The following is a 22218-nucleotide window of genomic DNA, read 5'->3' as shown; positions in this document are numbered from 1 at the left end:
ATTTAGGTTATAGTTACGGTTTGGGTTCTTGTTAGGTTTAGGGTTATAGTTTAGGCTTATGGTTAGGGTTAGTTTTAGGGTTAGGGTTACGTTTAGGGTTAGAGTTAATGGTAAGTGTTAGGATTAGGGTAAGGGTTAAGGTTAGTGTTAGGCTTTGGGTTTGGGTGAGGGTTAGGTTTAGCGGTATGGGTTAGGGTTAGTGTTAGGGATTAGGTTTAGAGGTAGGTTTAATTTTAGGGTTGGGGTTAGGCATAGGGATAGATTTAGGGATAGTGTTAGGGTTAAGGTTAGGGTTTAGTGTTATTGTTAGGTTTAGGGTTAAGGTTGGAGGTTAGGGATAGATTTAGTGTTAGCATTAGTGTTAGGGTTATGGTTCGAGTTTAGTGCTAGGGTTAGCGTTAGGGTTAGGCTTACGGTTAGGGTTAAGGTTATGGTTAGATGTTAGCGTTAAATTAGGGTTAGGATTAGGTGTAGGGTTCAGTTTAGGGTTAGGGTTAGGCTTAGAAGTTAGGGTTAGTGTCAGGGTTAGTGTTGAAGCTTAGTTTAGATTTAGGTTCAGGGTTAGAAGTTAGCTTTAGTGTTATGTTTAGGGTTAGGTTGAGTTTTACGGTTAGGGTTAAGGTAAGGTTTACAAGATATGTTTGTGTTTCTGTTAGGTTTAGGTTTAGGTTTCGGGTTAGGGTTAGTGGTTAGAGTTAGGGTTAGGTTTAGGGGTAGGGTTAGGGTTAGAGATTAGGGTTAAGGTTAGAGTTAGGGTCAGGGTTAAGGTTAAGTTTAGTGTAACATTTAGGCTTAGGGTTAGATTTAGGGTTAGTGTTAGAGTTAGGGTTAGATTTAGTGGTTAGTGTTATGGTTATCGTTAGGGTTAGGGTTACGCTTAGGGTTCAGGTTACTGTTAGATTTAGGGCTGGCTTAGGGTTAGGGTGAGGATTAGAAGTTAATGTTTGGTGTAAGCTTAGGATTAGGGTTAGGTTTATTGTTAGGTTTAGGGTTAGGTTTAGGGTTAGGGTTTAGTTGTTAGGGAGATCATTAGGGCTAGGGTTTGGGTTATGATTAATTTTAGGGATATTTTTAAGGTTGGAGTTTGTGTTAGGGTTAGTTTTGGGTGGGTTTAGGGTTAGGGTTAGCTTTAGAATTAGGGTTAGGGTTACATTTCGGTATAGGGTAAGGGTTAGGATTAGGGGTAAATGATAGGTTATGGTTTGGATTAGGGTTAGTGTGAGGGTTAGGGTTAGGGTTAGGGGTAGGGTTAGGGTTGGATTGAGGGTTAGGGTAAAGGTTAGAGATAGGGTTAGGGTTAGGGTTAGGATTGGTATTAGGGTTAGGGTTAGTGTTAGGGTTAGGGTTAGGATTAGGGTTTGATGTTAGGGGTTAGGTTTAGGGCTTGCGTTAGAGTTAGTGTTAGAGTGTTAAGGTTAGGGTTATGGTTGGGAGTTGAGGTTAGCATTAGGGCTAGGATTAGGCTTAGAGTTATGGTTAGTGTTCGGGTTAGGGTTAGGGTTAGGGTTAGATTAGCCTTTGGATTCGGGTGAGTGTTAGGTTAGAAGTTAGGCTTAAGTTTAATGTTCGGATTGGATTTATGGTTGGAGTTAGAGTTTAGGGTTAGTGTTAGTCTTAGAGTAAGGGTTATTGTTAGTGTTAGTGTTAGGGTTAGGTTTAGGATTAGGGCTAGGGTTTACAGTTAGGCTTATGTTTAGCATTAGGGTTGTTGTTCTTGATAGGTTTAGGGTTAGGGATAGTGTCAGTGTTAAGTTTTGGGTTTAGTGTTAGGTTAGGGTTATGATTAAGGTTAGGCTTAGGATTAGAGTTTAGGATTATGGTTAGAGTTTAGGGTTAATCTTGGGGTTAAGGTTAGTGTTAGGGTTAGGGTTAGGATTAGGGTTTGACGTTAGGGGTTATGTTTAGGGCTTGCGTTAGAGTTAGTGTTAGAGTGTTAAGGTTAGGGTTATGGTTGGGAGTTGAGGTTAGCATTAGGGCTTGGATTAGGCTTAGAGTTATGGTTAGTGTTCGGGTTAGGGTTAGGGTTAGGGTTAGATTAGCCTTTGGATTCGGGTGAGTGTTAGGTTAGAAGTTAGGCTTAAGTTTAATGTTCGGATTGGATTTATGGTTGGAGTTAGAGTTTAGGGTTAGTGTTAGTCTTAGAGTAAGGTTTAGTGTTAGTGTTAGTGTTAGGGTTAGGTTTAGGATTAGGGCTAGGGTTTACAGTTAGGCTTATGTTTAGCATTAGGGTTGTTGTTCTTGATAGGTTTAGGGTTAGCGATAGTGTCAGGGTTAAGTTTTGGGTTTAGTGTTAGGTTAGGGTTATGATTAAGTTTAGGCTTAGGTTTAGAGTTTAGGATTATGGTTAGAGTTTAGGGTTAATCTTGGGGTTAGGGTTCGTTTTAGGGTTAGGGTTAGGATTAGAGTTAGGTTTAGGGTTGAAGCTTAGGTTTAGCTTTAGTGTTCGTGTTAGAAGTTAGCTTTAGTGTTATGGTTAGAGTTAGGGTTAGGTTGAGATTTAGGGTTAGGGTTAGGGTGAGTGTTAGAAAATAGGTTTGTGTTAGGGTCAGTGTTAGGGTTAGGGTTATACAGGGTTAGGGTTTGGGTTAGGGTTTGCATTGGTGTTAGGGATAGGGTTAGTGTTAGGGATAGATTTAGAGTTAGTGTTAGGATTTGGGTTTGGCGTGAAGGTTTAAGATTAGGGTTAGGGATAGTGTTACAGTTAAAAGGTTAGGGTTAGGGTTAGTGTTAGCGTTAGGGTTAGAGTTTTAGTTACGGTTTGGGTTCTTGTTAGGTTTAGGATTATAGGTTAGCCTTCAGGTTAGGGTTAGGTTAAGGGTTAGGATTACGTTTAGGGTTACATTTAATGGTAAGTGTTAGGGTAAGGGTTAGGGTTAGTGTTAGGGTTTGGGTTTGGGTGAGGGTTAGGTTTAGCGGTATGGGTTAGGGTTAGAGTTAGGGATTAGGTTTCGAGGTAGGTTTAGGTTTAGTGTTGGGTTTAGGCATAGGGATAGATTTAGGGATAGTGTTAGGGTTAAGGTTAGGGTTTGTGTTATTGTTAGGGTTAGGGTTATTGTTGGACGTTAGGGATAGTTTTAGGGTTAGGGTTAGTGTTAGGGTTACAGTTCGAGTTTAGTGCTAGGGTTAGCGCTAGTGTTAGGCTTACGGTTAGGGTTAAGGTTATGGTTAGAAGTTAGCGTTAAATTAGTGTTAGGATTAGGTGTAGAGTTCAGGTTAGGGTTAGGGTTAGGCTTAGAGGTTAGGGTTAGTGTTAAGGTTAGGGTTGAAGCTTAGGTTTAGATTTAGGTTCAGGGTTACAAGTTAGCTTTAGCATTATGTTTAGAGTTAGGGTTACGTTGAGTTTTACGGTTAGGTTTAGGGTAAGTGTTAGAATATAGGTTTGTGTTACAGTTAGGTTTAGGTTCATGTTTAGGGTTAGGGTTAGAGGTTAGGGTTAGGTTAAGTTTTAGGGTTAGGGTTAGAGATTAGGCTTAAGGTTAGTGTTAGGCTCATGTTTAGGGTTAAGTTTATTGTAACATTTAGGCTTAGGCTTAGATTTAGGGTTAGTGTTAGGGTTAGGGTTAGATTTAAGGTTAGTGTTATGGTTATGGTTAGGGTTAGGCTTATGCTTAGGTTTCATGTTAGTGTTAGATTTAGGGCTGGCTTAGCGTTAGGATGAGGATTAGAAGTTAATGTTTGGTGTAGGCTTAGGGTTAGTGTTAGGGTTACGGTTCGAGTTTAGTGCTAGTTTTAGCATTAGGCTTAGACTTTCGGTTAGCGTTATGGTTATGGTTAGAAGTTAGCGTTAAATTAGGGCTAGGATTAGCTCTAGGGTTCAGGTTAGGGTTAGGGTTAGGCTTAGAGTTTAGGGTTAGTGTTCGGGTTAGTGTTGAAGCTTAGGTTTAGATTTAGGTTCAGGTTTAGAAGTTAGCTTTAGCGTTATGTTTAGGGTTGGTGTTAGGTTGAGTTTTACGGTTAAGGTTAGGGTAAGGGTTAGAAATTAGGTGTGTGTTACTGTTAGGTTTAGGTTCAGGTTTAGGGTTAGGGTTAGAGGTTAGGGCTAGGGTTAGGTTTAGGGTTAGGGTTAGGGTTAGAGATTAGGGTTAAGGTTAGAATTAGGGTCAGTGCTAGGGTTAAGTTTAGTTTAACATTTAGGCTTAGGGTTAGAATTAGGGTTAGGGTTAGTGTTAGGAATAGGGGTTAGTTGTTAGGGAGATGATTGGGGTTAGGGTTAGGGTTATGATTAGTTTTAGGTATATCGTTAAGGTTGGAGTTTGTGTTAGGGTTAGTTTTGTGTTGGGTTTAGGGTTAGGGTTAGCTTTCGAGTTAGGGTTATGTTTCGGTATAGGTTAAGGGTTAGGATTAGGGTTAGATGATAGGTTACGGTTATGGTTAGGGTCAGTGTGGGTGTTAGGATTAGGGTTAGAGTTAGGTTTAGCGTTAGGTTTAGCATTAGAGTTAGGGTTAGATTTAAGGTTAGATTTATGGTTAGGGTAAAGGTTAGGGTTAGGGTTAGGGTGGGGGTTTGAGGTTAGCATTAGGGCTAGGATTAGGCTTTGTGTTATGGTTAGTGTTCGGGTTAGGCTTAGGGTTAGGCTCATGGTTATCCATTGGATTTGGGTGAGTGTTAGGATTAGGGTTAGTGTTAGGGTTAGGATTAGGGTTATGGTTAGCCTTGGGATTCGGGTGAAGGTTAGGTTTAGGGTTAGGGTAAGGTTAGTGTTAGAGGTTACTGTTAGGGTGACGGTTAGGGTTAGGGTTAGAATTTGGGTTTAAGGTTATTGTTAGGATTAGGGTTAGTTTTAGGGATAAGGTTAGGGTTAGGTATGTTGCTATCGTTAGTGTTAGTGTTTAGGGTTTCGGTTATGTTTAAGGTTAGGGTTAGTTTTAGTTTTAGCGTTAAGGCGAGGGTTAGGGTTAAGGTTAGGTTTAGGGGTTATGGTTAGGGATTCGGTTATGTTTAGAGGTTGGCGTTAGATTTTTGTCTAGGGTTAGGTGTAGGGTTATTGTTAGAGTTAGGGTTACAGCTAGGGTTAGGGTTAGGGTTAGGGTTAGGGTTGGACAGGGTTATGGTTATGGGTAGGGCTAGGATTGGGATTAGGGTTAGGGTTAGTGTTTGGGTTAGGGTTAGGATTAGGTTTTGACGTTAGGGGTTAGCTTTAGGGCTAGCGTTAGGGTTAGTGTTGGAGTGTTAAGGTGAGGGTTAGGGTTGGGGTTTGAGGTTAGCATTAGGGCTAGGATTAGGCTTAGGGTTATGTTTAGTGTTCGTATTCGGGTTAGGTTTAGGGTTAGGTTAGCCTTTGGATTCCGGTGAGGGTTACTTTTAGAGGTTAGGCTTATGTTTAAGGTTAGGATTGGAGTTAGGGTTGGAGTTACAGTTTAGGGTTAGTGTTAGGGTTAGAGTAAAGGATAGTGTTAGTGTTAGGGTTAGTTTTAGGATTACGGTTAGGGATTTCAGTTAGGCCTAGTTTTAGCATTAGGGTTGTTTTTGTGATAGGTTTAGGGTTAGGGATAGTGTCAGGGTTAGGTTTTGTATTTAGTGTTAAGGTGAGGGTTATGATTAGTGTTAGGTTTAGATTTAGAGTTTAGGATTGTGGTTAGAGTTTATGGTTAATGTTAGGGTTAGGGTTCGGTTTAGGGTTATGGTTAGCATTAGGGTTAGGGTTAGGGTTAAGGTTAAGGTTAGGGTTAGGTTTAGTTGTAGTGTTGAAGTATAGGTTTAGCGTTAGTGTTAGTGTTAGATGTTAGCTTTAGTGCTATGGTTAGAGTTAGGGTTAGGTAGACATTTAGGTTTAGGGTTAGGGTGAGTATTAGAAAATAGGTTTGTGTTAGGGTCAGTTTTAGGATTAGGGTTAGACAGGGTTAGGGTTAGGGTTAGGGTTTGGATTGGTGTTAGGGATAGGTTTAGTGTTAGGGTTAGAATTAGGGTTAGTGTTTGGATTAGGGTTTGGCGTGACGGTTTAGGATTCGGGTTAGGGTTAGGGTTAGGGTTAAAAGGTTAGGGTTAGGGTTAGAGTTTAGGGTTAGTGTTAGCATTAGGTTTAGGTTTATAATTACGGTTTGGCTTCTTATTAGGTTTAGGGTTATAGGTTAAGCTTATGGTTAGGGTTAGGTTTAGGGTTAGTGTTACGTTTAGGGTTAGAGTTAATGGTAACTGTTAGGGCTAGGTTTAGGGTTAGGGTTAGTGTTAGGGTTTGGGTTTGGGTGAGGGTTAGGTTTAGCGGTATGGGTTAGGGTTAGTGGTAGGGATTAGGTTTCGAGGTAGCTTTAGGTTTAGGGTTGTGTTTAGGCATAGGGATAGATTTAGGGATAGTGTTAGGGTTAAGGTTAGGGTTTAGTGTTATTGTTAGTGTTAGGGTTAGGGTTGGAGGTTAGGGATAGTTTTCGGGTTAGGGTTAGTGTTAGTGTTACTGTTCGAGTTTAGTGCTAGGTTTAGCGTTAGACTTAGGCTTACGGTTAGCGTTATGGTTATGGTTAGACGTTAGCGTTAAATTAGCCTTAGGTTTAGCTGTAGGGTTCAGGTTAGGGTTAGGGTTAGGCTTAGAGTTTAGGGTTAGTGTTCGGGTTAGGGTTGAAGCTTAGGTTTAGATTTAGGTCAGGTTTAGAAGTTAGCTGTAGTGTTATGTTCAGGGTTAGGGTTAGGTTGAATTTTACGGTTAGGGTTAGGGTAAGTGTTAGAAGTTAGTTGTGTGTTACTGTTAGGTTTAGGTTCACATTTAGGGTTAGGGTCAGAGGTTAGGGTTAGGGTTAGGTTTAGGGTTAGGGTTAGGGTTAGAGATTAGGGTTAAGGTTAGAATTAGGGTCAGGGCTAGGGTTAAGTTTAGGGTAACATTTAGGCTTAGGGTTAGAATTAGGCTTAGGGTTAGGTTTAGGGATAGGGGTTACTTGTTAGGGAGATGATTAGGGTTAGGGTTTTTGTTATGATTAGTTTTAGGGATATTGTTAAGGTTGGAGTTAGTGTTAGTATTAGTTTTGTGTTGGGTTTAGGGTTAGGCTTAGCTTTAGAGTTAGGGTTATGTTTCGGTATAGGTTAAGGGTTAGGATTAGCGTTAGATGATAGGTTACGGTTATGGTTAGGGTCAGTGTGAGGGTTAGGGTTAGGGTTAGAGTTAGGTTTAGCGTTAGGTTTAGCGTTAGATTTAGGGTTAGGTTTAGGGTTAGGGTTAGGGTTAGGGTTTGGGTTAGGGTTAGGGTGGGGGTTTGAAGTTAGCATTAGGGCTAGGATTAGGCTTTGGGTTATGGTTAGTGTTCGGGTTAGGCTTAGGTTTAGGCTCATGGTTATCCATTGGTTTCGAGTGAGTGTTAGTATTAGGGTTAGTGTTAGGGTTAGGATTAGGGTTATGGTTAGCCTTTGGATTTGGGTGAGGGTTACGGTTAGGGTTAGGGTAAGGGTTAGTGTTAGAGGTTACTGTTAGGTTGACGGTTAGGGTTAGGGTTACCACTTGGGTTTAGGGTTAGTGTTAGGATTAGGGTTAGTTTTAGGGATAAGGTTAGGGTTAGGTATGGTGTTAGCGTTAGTGTTAGTGTTTAGGGTTTCGGTTATGTTTAAGGTTAGGGTTAATTTTAGGTTTAGCGTTAAGGCGAGGGTTAGGGTTAAGGTTAGGTTTAGGGTTAGGTTAGGGTTAGGGTTATGGTTAGGTTTAGGGCTAGGTTTATGGCTAGGGGTCGGTTATGTTTAGAGGTTGGCGTTAGACTTATGACTAGGGTTAAGGGTAGGTTTATTGTTAGAGTTAGGGTTACAGCTAGGGTTAGGGTTAGTGTTAGGGTTAGGGTTGGACAGGGTTATGGTTATGGTTAGGGTTAGGATTGGGATTAGGGTTAGGGTTAGTGTTAGGGTTAGGGTTAGGATTAGGGTTTGACGTTAGGGGTTAGATTTAGGGCTAGCGTTACGGTTAGTGTTAGAGTGTTAGGTTTAGGTTTAGGGGGGGTTTTGAGGTTAGCATTAGGCCTAGGATTAGGCTTAGGGTTATGGTTAGTGTTTGTATTCGGAATAGGTTTTGGGTTAGCTTAGCCTTTGGATTCCGGTGAGGGTTACTGTTAGAGGTTAGGCTTATGTTTAAGGTTAGGATTGGAGTTATGGTTGGAGTTAGAGTTTAGGGTTAGTGTTAGCGTTACAGTAAGGGATAGTGTTACTGTTAGTGTTAGGGTTAGTTTTAGGATTAGGGTTAGGGATTTCAGTTAGGCCTAGTTTTAGCATTAGTGTTGTTTTTGTGATAGGTTTAGGGTTAGGGATAGTGTCACGGTTAGGTTTTGTATTTAGTGTTAGGGTTAGGCTTATGATTAGTATTAGGTTTAGGTTTAGAGTTTAGGATTATGGTTAGAGTTTAGGGTTAATGTTAGGGTTAGGGTTCGGTTTAGGGTTATGGTTAGCATTAGAGTTAGTGTTAGGGCTACGGTTAAGGTTAGGGTTTGGTTTAGGGGTATTGTTGAAGCTTAGGTTTAGCGTTTGTGATAGTGTTAGAAGTTAGCTTTAATGTTATTGTTAGAGTTAGGGTTAGGTTGAGATTTAGGGTTAGGGTTAGGGTAAGTGTTAGAAAATAGGTTTGTGTTAGGGTCAGTTTTAGGGTTAGGGTTAGACAGGCTTAGGGTTACGGTTAGGGTTTGGATTGGTTTTAGGGATAGGGTTAGTGTTAGGGTTAGAGTTATGGTTAGTGTTTGGATTAGGGTTTGGCGTGAAGGTTTAGGATTAGGGTTAGGGTTAGGGTTAGGGTTAAAGTTAAAAGGTAGGGTTAGAGTTTAGGGTTAGTGTTAGCGTTAGGGTTAGGGTTATAGTTACTGTGTGGGTCTTGTTATGTTTAGGGTTATAGGTTAGGCTTATGGTTAGGGTTAGGTTTAGGGTTAGGGTTACTTTTAGGGTTAGAGTTAATGCTAAGTGTTAGGGTTAGGGTAAGGGTTAGGGTTAGGGTTAGGGTTATTGTTATGTTTAGTGTTATGTTTTGGGTTTGGGTCAGGGTTAGGTTTAGAGGTATGGATTAGGGTTAGTGGTAGGGATTAGGTTTAGAAGTAGGTTTAGTTTTAGGGTTGGGTTTAGGCATAGGGATAGATTTAGGGATAGTGTTAGGGTTAAGGTTAGGGTTTAGTGTTATTGTTAGGGTTAGGGTTAGGGTTGGCGGTTAGGGATAGATTTAGTGTTAGGGTTAGTGTTAGGGTTACGGTTCGAGTTTAGTGCTAGGGTTAGCGTTAGGGTTAGTCTTACAGTTAGGTTTAAGGTTAGGGTTAGATGTTAGCGTTAAATTAGTGTTAGGATTAGGTGTAGGATTCAGGTTAGGGTTAGGATTAGTGTTAGGCTTAGAAGTTAGGGTTAGTGTCAGGGTTAGGGATGAAGCTTAGGTTTAGATTGAGTTTCAGGGTTAGAAGTTAGATTTAGTGTTATGTTTAGGGTTATTTTGAGTTTTACATTTAGGGTTAGGGTAAGGGTTACAAGATAGGTTTGTGTTACTGTTAGGTTTAGGTTCAGTTTTCGGGTTAGGGTTAGAGGTTAGGGTTAGGGTTAGTTTTAGGGTTAGCATTAAGCTTAAGTTTAGTGTAACATTTAGGCTTAGGGTTAGATTTAGGTTTAGTGTTAGGGTTAGTGTTAGATTTAGAGGTTAGTGTTATGGTTATTGTTAGGGTTAGGGTTACGCTTAGGTTTCAGGTTACGGTTAGATGTAGGGCTTGCATAGGGTTAGGGTGAGGATTAGAAGTTAATGTTTGGTGTAGGCTTAGGGTTAGGGTGGGTTCAGGTTAGGGTTAGGGTTAGGTTTAGGGTTAGGAGTTAATTGTTAGGGAGATGATTAGGGTTAGCGTTAGGGTTATTATTAGTTTTAGGGATATTCTTAAGGTTGGAGTTAGTGTTAGGGTTAATTTTGGGTTGGGTTTAGGGTTAGGGTTAGCTTTAGCGTTAGGGTTAGGGTTACGTTTCGGTATTGGGTAAGTGTTAGGATTAGGGTTAGATGATAGGTTACGGTTAGGGTTAGGGTCAGTGTGAGTGTTAGGGTTAGGGTTAGAGTTAGGTTTAGTGTTAGGCTTAGGTTTAGAGTTAGGGTTATGGTTAGGGTTAGATTTAGGGTTAGGGTAAAGGTTAGGTTTAGGGTTACAGTTAGGGTTAGGATTGAGATTAGGGTTAGGGTTAGTGTTAGGGTTAGGGATAGGATTAGGATTTGACGTTAGGGGTTAGGTTTAGGGCTTGTGTTAGGGTTAGTGTTAGAGTGGTAGGGTTAGGGTTAGGTTTGGGGTTTGAGTTTAGCATTAGGGCTAGGATTAGGCTTAGGGCTATGCTTAGTGTTCGGGTTTGGGTTATTCTTAGGGTTATGGTTAGCCTTTGGATTCGCGTGAGGGTCCGGGTTAGGGTTAGGGTAAGGGTTAGTGTTAGAGGTTACTGTTAGGGTGACGGTTAGGGTTAGGGTTAGAATTTGGGTTTAAGTTTAGTGTTAGGGTTAGGGTTAATTTAGGGATAAGGTTAGGGTTAGGTATGGTGTTAGCGTTAGTGTTAGTGTTTAGGGTTTCTGTTCGGTTTAGGTTTAGTGTTAGTTTTAGGATTAACGTTAAGGTGAGGGTTAGGGTTAGTGTTAGGTTTAGGGTTAGGGGTTAGGATTAGGGTTAGGTTAGGGTTAGTGTTAGGGTTAGGCTTAGGGTTATGTTTAGCCTTGGGATTCGGGTGAGGGTTAGGGTTAGAGGTTAGGCTTATGGTTAATGTTAGGGTTGGATTTAGGGTTAGAGTTAGAGTTTAGGATTAGTGTTAGGTTTAGAGTAAGGCTTAGTCTTAGTGTTAGTGTTAGGGTTTGGGTTAGGATTAGGGTTAGGATTTTCAGTTAGGCCTAGGTTTAGCATTAGGTTTGTTTTTGTGATAGGTTTATGGTTAGGGATAGTGTCAGGGTTCGGTTTTGTGTTTAGTTTTAGGGCTAGGATTATGATTAGTGTTAGGGTTAGGTTTAGAATTTAGGATTATTGTTAGAGTTTACTGTTATGGTTAGGGTTAGGGTTCGGTTAAGGGTTATGTTTAGCATTAGAGTTAGAGTTAGTGTTACATTTAGGTTTAGGGGTAGGTTTAGGGGTAGTGTTGAAACTTAGGTTTAGCGTTAGTGTTAGTGTTAGAAGTTAGATTTAGTGTTATGGTTAGAGTTAGGGTTAAGTTGAGATTTAGTGTTAGCGTTAGGGTGAGTGTTAGAAAATAGGTTTGTGTTAAGGTCAGGGGTAGGGTTAGAGTTAGACAGGCTTAGGGTAGGGGTTTGATTGGAGTTAGGGATAGGGTTTGTGTTCGGGTTAGAGATAGTGTGAGTGTTAGGATCAGCATTTGGCATGAAGGTTTAGGGTTAGGGTTAGGGTTAAAATGTTAGGGTTAGGGTTAGAGTTTGGGTTCTTGTTAGATTTAGGGTAATTAGTTTTAGGATTAGTGTTAGGGTTAGGGTTAGGATTAGGGTTTGACGTTAGGTGTAAGGTTTAGGGCTTGTGTTAGGGTTAGTGTTAGAGTGTTAGGTTTAGTGTTAGGGTTAGGGTTGGACAGGGTTATGGTTATGGTTATGGTTAGGATTGAGATTAGAGTTAGGGTTAGTGTTAGGGTTAGGGTTACTATTAGGGTTTGACGTTATCGGTTAGGTTTAGGGCTAGTGTCAGTGTTAGTGTTGGAGTGTTAATATTAGGCTAGGGTTGGGGTTTGAGGTTATCATTAGTGCTAGGATTAGGCTTAGGGTTATGGTTAGTGTTATGTTTAGCCTTTGTATTCGGGTGAGGGTTAGGGTTAGAGGTTAGGCTTATGGTTACGGTTAGGGTTGGAGTTAGGTTTGGAGTTAGAGTTTAGGGTTAGTGTTAGGGTTAGAGTAAGGATTAGTTTTAGTGTAAGTGTTAGGGATAGGGTTAGGATTAGGGTTAGGGTTTACAGTTAGGCTTAGGTTTAGCATTAGGGTTGTTTTTCGTGATAGGTTTAGGGTTAGGGATAGTGTCAGGGTTAGGTTTTGGGTTTAGTGTTAGGGATAGGGTTATGATTAGTGTTAGGGTTAGGTTTAGAGTTTAGGATTTAGTGTTAGAGTTTAGCGTTATGGTTAGGGTTTGGGTTCGGTTTAGGGTTATGGTTAGCTTTAGAGTTAGAGTTAGGGTTACCGTTAGGGATAGGGTTACTTTTAGGGGTAGTGTTGAAGCTTAGTTTTAGCGTTTGTGTTAGTGTTAGAAGTTAGCTTTAATGTTATTTTTAGAATGAGGGTTAGGTTGAGATTTAGGGTTAGGGTTAGGGTGAATGTTCGAAAATATGTTTGTGTTAGGGTCAGGGTTAGGGTTAGGGTAAGACAGGGTTAGGGTCAGGGTTAGAGTTTTGATTGGTGTTAGGCATAGGGTTAATTTTAGGGTTAGAGTTAGGTTTAGTGTTAGGATTAGGGTTTGGCGTGAAGGTTTAGGATTAGGGTTAGTGTTAGGGTTAGGGTTAAAGGTTAGGATTAGGGTTAGAGTTTAGGGTTAGTGTTAGCGTTAGGTTTAGGGTTATAGTTACGGTTTGGGTTCTTGTTAGGATTAGGGTTATAGGTTATGCTTATCGTTAGGGTTAGGTTTAGGGTTAGGGTTACGTTTAGGGTTAGAGTTAATGGTAAGTTTTAGGGTTAGGGTAAGGGTAAGGGTTAGTGATAGGTTTCGGTTTGTGTGAGGGTTAGGTTTAGTGGTATGGGTTAGGGTTAGTGTTAGGGATTAGATTTAGAGGTAGGTTTAGGTTTAGGGTTGGGTTTAGGCATAGGGATATATTTAGGGATAGTGTTAGGGTTAATGTTAGGGTTTAGTGTTTTTGGTAGGGTTATGGTTAGGATTAGAGGTTAGGGATACATTTAGGGTTAGGTCTAGTGTTAGGGTTACGCTTCGAGTTTAGTGCTAGGGTTAGCGTTAGGGTTAGGCTTACAGTTAGGGTTAGGGTTATGGTTAGAAGTTAGCGTTAAATTAGTGTTAGGATTAGGTGTAGGGTTCAGGTTGGGGTTAGGGTTAGGCTTAGAAGTTAGGGTTAGTGTCAGGGTTAGTGTTGAAGCTTAGGTTTAGATTTAATTTCAGGGTTAGAAGTTAGCTTTAGTGCTATCTTTAGGGGTAGGTTGAGTTTTACGTTTAGGATTAGGATAAGGGTTACAAGATATGTTTGTCTTACTGTTAGTTTCACATTCAGGTTTCGGGTTAGGGTTAGAGGTGAGGGTTAGGGTTAGGGTTAGAGATTATGGTTAACGTTAGAGTTAGGGTCCGGGTTAGGGTTAAGTTTAGTGTAATATTTAGGCTTAGGGTTAGATTTAGGTTTAGTGTTAGTTGTAGGGTTAGATTTAGTGGATAGTGTTATGGTTATGCTCACGGTTAGGGTTACGCTTAGGTTTCAGGTTACTGTTAGATTTATAGCTGGCTTAGAGTTAGGGTGAGGATTAGAAGTTAATGTTTGGTGTAGGCTTAGGGTTAGGGTTAGGGTTAAGGTTAGGGTTAGGGTTAGGTTTAGGGTTAGGGGTTAGTTGTTTGGGAGATGATTAGGGCTAGGGTTAGGTTTATGATTCGTTTTAGGGATATTGTTAAGGTTGGAGTTAGTGTTAGGTTTAGTTTTGGATTGGGTTTAGGGTTAGGATTAGGGTTAGATGATACTTTACGGTTAGGGTTATGTTTATTGTGAGGGTTAGTGTTAGGGTTAGAGTTCGGTTTAGAGTTAGGGGTATGGCTAGAGTTAGGGTTGGCTTAGTGTTAGATTTAGGGTTAGGTTAAAGGTTAGGGTTAGGGTTAGTGTTAGGGTTAGGATTGAGATTAGGGTTAGGGTTAGTGTTAGGGTTAGGGTTAGGATTAGGGTTTGACGTTAGGGGTTAGGTTTACGGCTAGCGTTAGTGTTAGTGTTAGAGTGTTAGGGTTAGGTTTAGGGTTGGGGTTTGAGGTTAGCATTAGGGCTAGAATGAGGCTTTGTTTATGGTTAGTTTTCGGGTTAAGGTTTGTGTTATGGATAGCCTTTGGATTTGGTTGATGTTTAGGTTTAGGTTTAGGTTTAGGGTTAGGGTTAGGGTTATGGTTAGCCTTTGGATTCGGGTGAGGGTTATGTTTAGGGTTAGGGTTATGGTTAGGGTTAAGGTTATGGTTAGCCTTTGGATTTGGGTGAAGGTTAGGGTTAGGGTTCGGATAAGGGTTAGTTTTAGAGGTTACTGTTAGGGTTACGGTTAGGGTTAGGGTTAGAATTTGGGTTTAGGGTTAATTTTAGGGTTAGGGTTAGTTTTAATGAAAAGGTTACAGTTAGGTATGCTCTTAGCATTTGTGTTACTGTTTAGGGTTTCAGTTAGGTTAAGGGTTAGGGTTAGTTTTAGGTTTAACATTAAGTTGACGTTTAGGGTTAGGGTTAGGCTTACGGGTTAGGGTTATGGTTAGGTTAGTGTTAGGGTTAGGGTTACAGTTAGGGTTATGGCTAGGTGTTGGTTATGGTTAGAGCTTCGCATTAGGTTTAGGGCTAGGGTTAGGTTTAGGGTTAGGGTTAGGGGTATGGTTAGAGTTAGGCTTACGGCTAGGGTTAGGGTTAGTTTTAGGGTTAGGGTTGCACAGGGTTGTGGTTATGGTTAGGGTTAGGATTGAGATTAGGGTTAGGGTTAGTGTTAGGGTTAGTGTTAGGATTAGGGTTTGAAGTTAGGGGTTAGGTTTAGGGCTAGCATCAGGGTTAGAGTTGGAGTGTTAAGTTTAGGGTTAGGGTTTGGGTTTGATGTTAGCATTAGTGCTAGGATTAGGCTAAGTGTTATGGTTAGGGTTCGGGTTAGGTTTAGGGTTAGGGTTATGGTTGTCCTTTGGATTCGTGTGAGGGTTTGTGTTAGAGGTTAGACTTATGTTTAAGTTTAGGGTTGGAGTTAGTGTTGGAGATAGAGTTTAGGGTTAGTGTTAGGGTTAGAGTAAGGGTTAGTGTGAGTGTTAGGGTTAGGGTTAGGGTTAGGATTAGGGTTAGGTTTTACAGTTAGATTTAGGTTTAGCATTAGGGTTGATGGTAGTGATAGGTTTAGGGTTATGGATAGTGTCAGTGTTAGGTTTTGGGTATAGTGTTAGGGTTAGTGTTATGATTAGTGTTAGGGTTAGGTTTAGAGTTTAGGATTAGGGTTAGAGTTTAGGGTTATGGTTAGGGTTAGGGTTAGGGTTAGTGTTAGGTTTAGGGGTACTGTTGAAGCTTAGGTTTAGCGTTAGTGTTAGTGTTAGAAGTTAGCTTTAGTGTTATGGTTTGAGTTAGGGTTATTTAGAGATTTAGGGTTAGGGTTAGGGTGAGTGTTAGAAAATAAGTTTGTGTTAGAGTCAGGGTTAGGGTTAGGGTTAGACCGGGTTAGGGTTAGGGTTAGGGTTTGGATTGGTGTTAGGGATCGGGTTAGTGTTAGGGTTATAGTTAGGGTTAGTGTTAGGATAAGGTTTTGCGTGAAGTTTTAGGATTAGTTTTAGGGTTAGGGTTAGGGTTAAGGTTAAAAGGTTAGGGTTAGGTTTAGAGTTTAGGGTTAGTGTTAGCGTTAGGGTTAGGGTTATAGTTACAGTTCGGGTTCTTGTTAGGTTTAGTTTATAGGTTAGGCTTATGGTTAGGGTTAGCTTTAGGGTTAGGGTTACGTTTAGGGTTAGAGTTAATGGTAAGTATTAGGGTTAGGTTAAGGGTTAGGTTTAATGTTAGGTTTTGGGTTTGGGTGAGGGTTAGGTTTAGCGGTATGGGTTAGGGTTAGTGGTAGGTATTAGGTTTAGAGGTAGATTTAGTTTTTGGGTTGGGTTTAGGCATAGGGATAGATTTAGGGATAGTGTTATGGTTAAGGTTAGGGTTTAGTGTTATTGTTAGGGTTAGGGTTAGGGTTGGAGGTTAGGGATAGATTTAGGGTTAGGGTTAGTGTTAGGGTTATGGTTCGAGTTTAGTGCTAGGGTTAGCATTAGGGTTAGGCTTACAGTTATGGTTAAGGTTATGGTTAGATGTTAGTGTTAAATTAGGGTTAGAATTAGGTGTAGGGTTCATGTTAGGGTTAGGGTTAGGCTTAGAAGTTTGGGATAGTGTCAGGGTTAGTGTAAGCTTAGGTTTAGATTATTTTCAGGGTTAGAATTTAGCTTTAGTGTTATGTTTAGGGTTAGGTTGAGTTTTACGGTTAGGGTTAGGGTAAGGGTTACAAGATATGTTTGTGTTACTGTTAGGTAGCGGGTTAGGGTTAGAGGTTAGGGTTAGGTTTAGGGTTAGGGTTAGGGCTAGAGATTAAGGTTAAGGTTAGAGTTAGGGTCAGGGTTAAGGTTAAGTTTAGTGTAACATTGAGGCTTAGGGTTAGATTTAGGGTTAGTGCTAGGGTTAGGGTTAGATTTAGAGGTTAATGTTATGGTTATTGTTAGGGTTAGGGTTACGCTTAGGTTTCAGGTTACTGTTAGATTTAGGGCTGGCTTAGTGTTAGGGTGAGGATTAGAAGTTAATGTTTGGTGTAGGTTTAGGGTTAGGGTTAGGGTTAGGATTAGGTTTAGGGTTAGGTGTTAGTTGTTAGGGAAATCATTAGGGCTAGGGTTAGGGTTATGATTAGTTTTATGGATATTGTTAAGGTAGGAGTTAGTGTTAGGGTTAGTATTGGATTGGTTTTAGGGTTAGGGTTAGCTTTAGAGTTAGGGTTAGGTTTAGGGTTAGGGTTAGGGTTAGGGTTAGGGTTAGGGTTAGGCATGAAGGTTTAGGACTAGGGTTAGGGTTACGGTTAGCGTTAAAAGGTTACGGTTAGGGTTAGAGTTTAGGGTTAGTGTTAGCATTAGGGTTAGTGTTATAGTTACGGTTGTGGTTCTTGTTAGGTTTAGGGTTATAGGTTAGGCTTATGGTTAGGGTTAAGTTTAGGGTTTGGGTTACGTTTAGGGTTAGAGTAAATGGTAAGTATTAGGGTTAGGGTAAGGGTTAGGGTTAGTGTTAGCGTTTGGGTTTGGGTGAGGGTTAGGTTTAGTGGTATGGCTTAGAGTTAGTGTTAGGGATTAGATTTAGAGGTAGGTTTAGGATTAGGTTTGGGTGTAGGCATAGGGATAGATTTAGGGATAGTGTTAGTGTTAAGGTTAGGGTTTAGTTTTATTGTTTGGGTTAGGGTTAGGGTTGGAAGTTAGGGAGAGATTTAGGGTTAGGGTTAGTGTTTGGGTCCGTTTTGAGCTTAGTGCTAGGGTCAGCGTTATGGTTAGGCTTACGGTTAGGGTTAAGGTTATGGTTAGAAGTTAGCATTAAATTAGTGTTAGGATTAGGTGTAGGGTTCAGGTTAAGGTTAGGGTTAGGCTTAGAGGTTAGGGTTAGTATTATGGTTAGGGTTGAAGCTTGGGTTTAGATTTAGGTTCAGGGTCAGAAGTTAGCTTTAGCGTTATGTTTAGGGTTAGGGTTAGGTTGAGTTTTACGGTTAGCATTAGGGTAAAGGTTAGTAGTTAGATTTGTGTTACTGTTAGATTCAGGTTCAGGTTTAGCTTCAGGGTTAGAGGTTAGGGTTAGGGTTAGGTTTAGGGTAAGGGTTAGGGTTAGAGATTAGGGTTAAGTTTAGGTGTAGGGTCAGGGTTAGGGTTAATTTTAGTGTAACATTTAGGCTTAAGGTCAGATTTAGTGTTAGTTTTAGGGTTAGGGTTAGATTTAGAGGTTAGAGTTATGGTTATGTTTAGGATTAGGGTTACGCTTAGGTTTCAGGTTAGTGTTAGATTACGGTCTGGCTTAGGGTTAGGGTGAGGATTAGAAGTTAACGTTTGGTGTAGGCTTAGGGTTAGGGTTAGGGTTAAGGTTAGGGTTAGGGTTAGGGTCAGGTTTAGGGTTAGGGGTTATTTGTTAGGGAGATGATTAGGGTTAGGGTTAGGGTTATGATTAGTTTTAGGGATATTGTTATTTTTGGAGATAGTGTTAGGGTTAGTTTTTGGTTGGGTTTAGGGTTAGGGTTAGGTTTAGTGTTAGGATTAGGGTTATGTTTCGGTATAGGGTAAGGGTTAGGATTAGGGTTAGATGATAGGTTACGGTTAGGTTTAGGGTTAGTGGGTGGGTTAGGGTTAGTGTTAGAGTTAGGTATAGCATTAGGGTTAGGTTTAGAGTTAGGGTTAGTGTTAGGGTTAGATTTAGATTTAGGGTAAATGTTAGGGTTAGGGTTAGGGTTAGGATTGAGATTAGGGTTAGGTTTAGTGTTAGGGTTAGGGTTGGGATTAGGGTCTGACGTTAGGGGGTTAGGTTTAGGGCTAGCATTAGGGTTAGTGTTAGAGTTTTAAGGTTAGGGTTAGGGTTGGGGTTTGAGGTTAGCATTAGGTCTAGGATTAGGCTTTGGATTATGATTACTGTTCGGGTTAGGGTTAGGGTTAGGGTTATGGTTAGCCTTTCGATTCGGGTGAGGTTTAGGGTTATTGTTAGGCTTAGCATTAGTGCTAAGTTTATGGTTAGTCTTTGGATTTGGGTGAGGGTTAGGGTTAGGGTTAGGGTAAGGGCTAGAGTTAGAGGTTAATTTTAGGGTTACACTTAGGGTTAGGGTTAGAATTTGGATTTAGGGTTACAGTTAGGGTTAGGGTTAATTTTAAGGATAAGGTTAGGGTTAGGTATAGTGTTAGCGTTAGTGTTAGTGTTTAGGGTTTCAGTTAGGTTTATGGTTAGGGTTAGTTTTAGGTTTAGTGTTAAGATGAGGGTTAGGGTTAGGGTTAGAAGTTAGGGTTAGGGTTAGTTTAGGGTTAGGGTTAGGGTTAGGGTTAGGTTTAGGGTTATGGATAGTGGTCGGTTATGGTTAGAGGTTCGCGTTAGATTTAGGGCTAGGGTTAGGTTTAGGGTTAGAGTTAGGGGTATGTTTAAAGTTAGGGTTATGGCTAGGGTTAGGTTTAGTGTTAGGGTTAGGGTTGGACAGGGTTATGATTATGGTTATGGTTAAGATTGGGATTAGGGTTAGGGTTAGTGTTACGGTTAGGGTTAGGATTAGGGTTTGACGTTAGGGGTAGTTTTAGGGCTAGCGTTTGGGTTATTATTAGAGTGTTAAGTTTAGGGTTAGCGTTGGGGTTTGAGGTTAGCATTAGGGCTAGGATTAGGCTCAGGGATATGGTTAGTGTTCGGGTTAGGGTTAGGTTTATGGTTATCCTTTGGATTCTGGTGAGGGTTAGTGTTAGAGGTTAGGCTTATGGTTAAGGTTAGGTTTGGAGTTACGGTTGGAATTAGAGTTTAGTGTTAGTGTTAGAGTTAGAGTAAGGGTTAGTGTTAGTGTTAGTGTTAGGGTTTTGGTGAGGATTAGGGTTAGGGTCTATAGTTAGGCTTAGGTTTAGCATTAGGTTTGTTTTTAGTGATAGGTTTAGGGTTAGGGATAGTGTCAGGGTTAGGTTTTGAGTTTAGCGTTAGGGTTAGGGTTATGATTAGTGTTAGGGTTAGGTTTAGAGTTTAGGATTAGGGTTAGAGTTAAGCGTAATTTTTAGGGTTAGTGTTCGGTTTAGGGTTATGGTTAGTTTTAGAGTTACAGTTAGGGTTATGGTTAGGGTTAGGGTTAGGGTTAGGGGTAGTGTTGAAGCTTAGGTTTAGCGTCAGTGTTAGTGTTAGAAGTTAGCTTTAGTGTTATGGTTAGAGTTAGGGTTAGGTTGAGATTTAGGGTTAGGGTTAGGGTGAGTGTTAGAAAATAGGTTTGTGTTAGGGTCAGGGTTAGGTTTAGGGTTAGACAGTGTTAGGGTTAGGGTTAGGGTTTGGATTGGTGTATGGGATAGGGTTAGTGTTAGCATTAGATTTTGGCGTGAAGGTTTAGGATTAGGGTTACGGGCAGGGTTAGGGTTAAAAGGTTAGGGTTAGGGTTAGAGTTTAGCGTTAGTTTTAGCGTTACGGTTAGCGTTATAGTTGCGGTTTGGTTTCTTGCCAGGTTTAGGGTTATAGTTTAGGCTTATGGTTAGGGTTAGGTTTAGGGTTAGGGTTACGTTTAGTGTTAGAGTTAATGGTAAGTGTTAGGGTTAGGGTAAGGGTTAGTGTTAGTGTTGGGTTTGGGTTTGGGTGAGGGTTAGGTTTAGCCGTACGGGTTAGGGTTAGTGTTAGGGATTAGGGTTAGAGGTAGTTTTAGGTTTAGTGTTGGGTTTAGGCATAGGGATAGATTTAGTGATAGTGTTAATGTTAATGTTAGGGTTTAGTGTTATTGTTAGGATTTGGGTTAGGGTTAGGTTTGGGGTTGGAGGTTAGGGATAGATTTAGCGTTAGGGTTAGTGTTAGGGTTATGGTTCGTGTTTAGTCCTAGGGTTAGCGTTAGGGTTAGGGTTAGGGTTAGGGTTAGGGTTACGCTTAGGTTTCATGTTAGTGTTAGATTTAGGGCTGGCTTACGGTTAGGGTGAGGATTAGAAGTTAATGTTTGGTGTAGGCTTAGGTTTAGTGTTAGGGTTAAGGTTTGGGTTACGGTTAGGGTTAGGTTTAGGTTTAGGGGTTAGTTGTTAGGGAGATGATTAGGGTTAGGGTTAGGGTTATGGTTAGTTTTAGGAATATTGTTAAGGTTGCAGTTAGTGTGAGGGTTAGTTTTGTGTTGGTTTTAGGGTTAGGGTTAGCTTTAGAGTTAGGGTTACAGTTACGTTTTGGTATAAGGTAAGGGTTAGGATTAGTGTTAGACGAAAGGTTACGGTTAGGGTTAGGGTTACTCTGAGTGTTACAGTTAGGTTTAGAGTTAGGTTTAGCGTTAGGGTTAGGGTAAGAATTAGGGGTAGGGTTCGGGTTAGATTTAGGGTTAGGGTAAATATTAGGGTTAGGGTTAGGGTTAGGGTTAGGATTGAGATTAGGTTTAGGGTTAGTGTTAGGGTTAGGTTTAGAATTAGGGTTTGACGTTAGGGGTTAGGTTTAGGGCTAGCGTCAGGGTTAGAGTTGGAGTGTTAAGGTTAGGGTTAGGGTTGGGATTTGAGGTTAGCATTAGTGCTAGGATTAGGCTTAGGTTTATGGTTAGTGTTCGAGTTATGGTTACAGTTAGTGTTTTGGTTAGCCTTTGTATTTGGGTGAGGGTTAAGTTTAGAGGTTAGGCTTATGTTTAAGGTTAGGGTTGGAGTTAGGGTTGGAGTTAGTGTTTAGGGTTAGTGTTAGGGTTAGAGTAAGCGTTAGTGTTAGGCTTAGGGTTAATGTTAGCATTAGGGTTAGTGTTAGGGTTATGGTTAGCCTTTGGATTTAAGTGAGGGTTAGGGTTATTGTTAGGATTAGGGTTAGGGTTAAGTTTATGGTTAGCCTTTGGATTCGGGTGAGGGTTAGGGTTAGGGTTAGGGTAAGGGTTAGTGTTAGAGGTTACTGTCAGGGTTACCCTTAGGGTTAGGGTTGGAATTTGTGTTTAGGGTTAGAGTTAGGGTTAGGGTTAGTTTTAGGGATAAGGTTAGGGTTAGGTATGGTGTTAGAGTTAGTGTTAGTGTTTAGGGGTTCAGTTAAGTTTAGGTTTAGGGTTAGTTTTTGGTTTAGCGTTAAGTTGAGGGTTAGGGTTAGGGTTAGAGGTTAGGGTTAGGGTTAGTTTAGGGTTGGGTTACGGTTAGGGTTAGATTTAGGGTTATGGCTAGGGGTCAGTTATGGTTAGAGGTTCCTGTTTGATTTAGGGCTAGGGTTAGGGTTAGGGTCAGGGTTATGTTTATGGTTAGAGTTAGGATTACAGCTAGGGTTAGGGTTAGTGTGAGGGTTAGGGTTGGACCGGGTTATGTTTATGGTTATGGTTAGGATTGGGATTAGGGTTAGGGTTAGTGTTAGGGTTAGCATTAGGGTTTGACGTTAGGGGTAGTTTTAGGGCTAGCGTTTGGGTTAGTATTAGAGTGTTAAGTTTAGAGTTAGCGTTGGGGTTTGAGGTTAGCATTAGGGCTATGATTAGGCTTCGGGTTATGGTTATTGTACGCATTATGGTTAAGGTTATGGTTATCCTTTGGATTCGGATGAGGGTTAGGGGGAGTGGTTAGGCTTATATTTAATGTCAGGTTTGGAGTTACGCTTGGATATAAAGTTTAGTGTTAGTGTTAGGGTTAGAGTAAGGGTTAGTGTTATTGTTAGTGTTAGGGTTAGGTTTAGGATTAGGGTTAGGGTTTATAGTTAGGCTTAGGTTTAGCATTAGGTATCTTTTTAGTGATAGGTTTAGGGTTAGGGATAGTGTCAGGGTTAGGTTTTGGGTTTAGTGTTAGGGTTAGGGTTATGATTAGTGTTAGGGTTAGGTTTAGAGTTTAGGATTAGGGTTAGAGTTCAGCGTTATTGTTAGAGTTAGGGTTCGGTTTAGGGTTATGGTTAGCATTAGAGTTAGAGTTAGCGTTAGGTTTATGCTTAGGGTTAGGGTTAGGTTGAGGGGTAGTGTTGAAGCTTAGGTTTAGCGTTAGTGTTAGTGTTAGAAGTTAGCTTTAGTGTTATGGTTAGTGTTAGGGTTAGGT

The sequence above is a fragment of the Cavia porcellus genome, unplaced genomic scaffold, assembly GCF_034190915.1.
Source record: "Cavia porcellus strain 051 isolate PalLab524CR breed Dunkin Hartley unplaced genomic scaffold, mCavPor4.1 scaffold_4, whole genome shotgun sequence".
NCBI classification, from domain to species: domain Eukaryota; kingdom Metazoa; phylum Chordata; class Mammalia; order Rodentia; family Caviidae; genus Cavia; species Cavia porcellus.
This window is presented reverse-complemented; position numbering follows the sequence as displayed.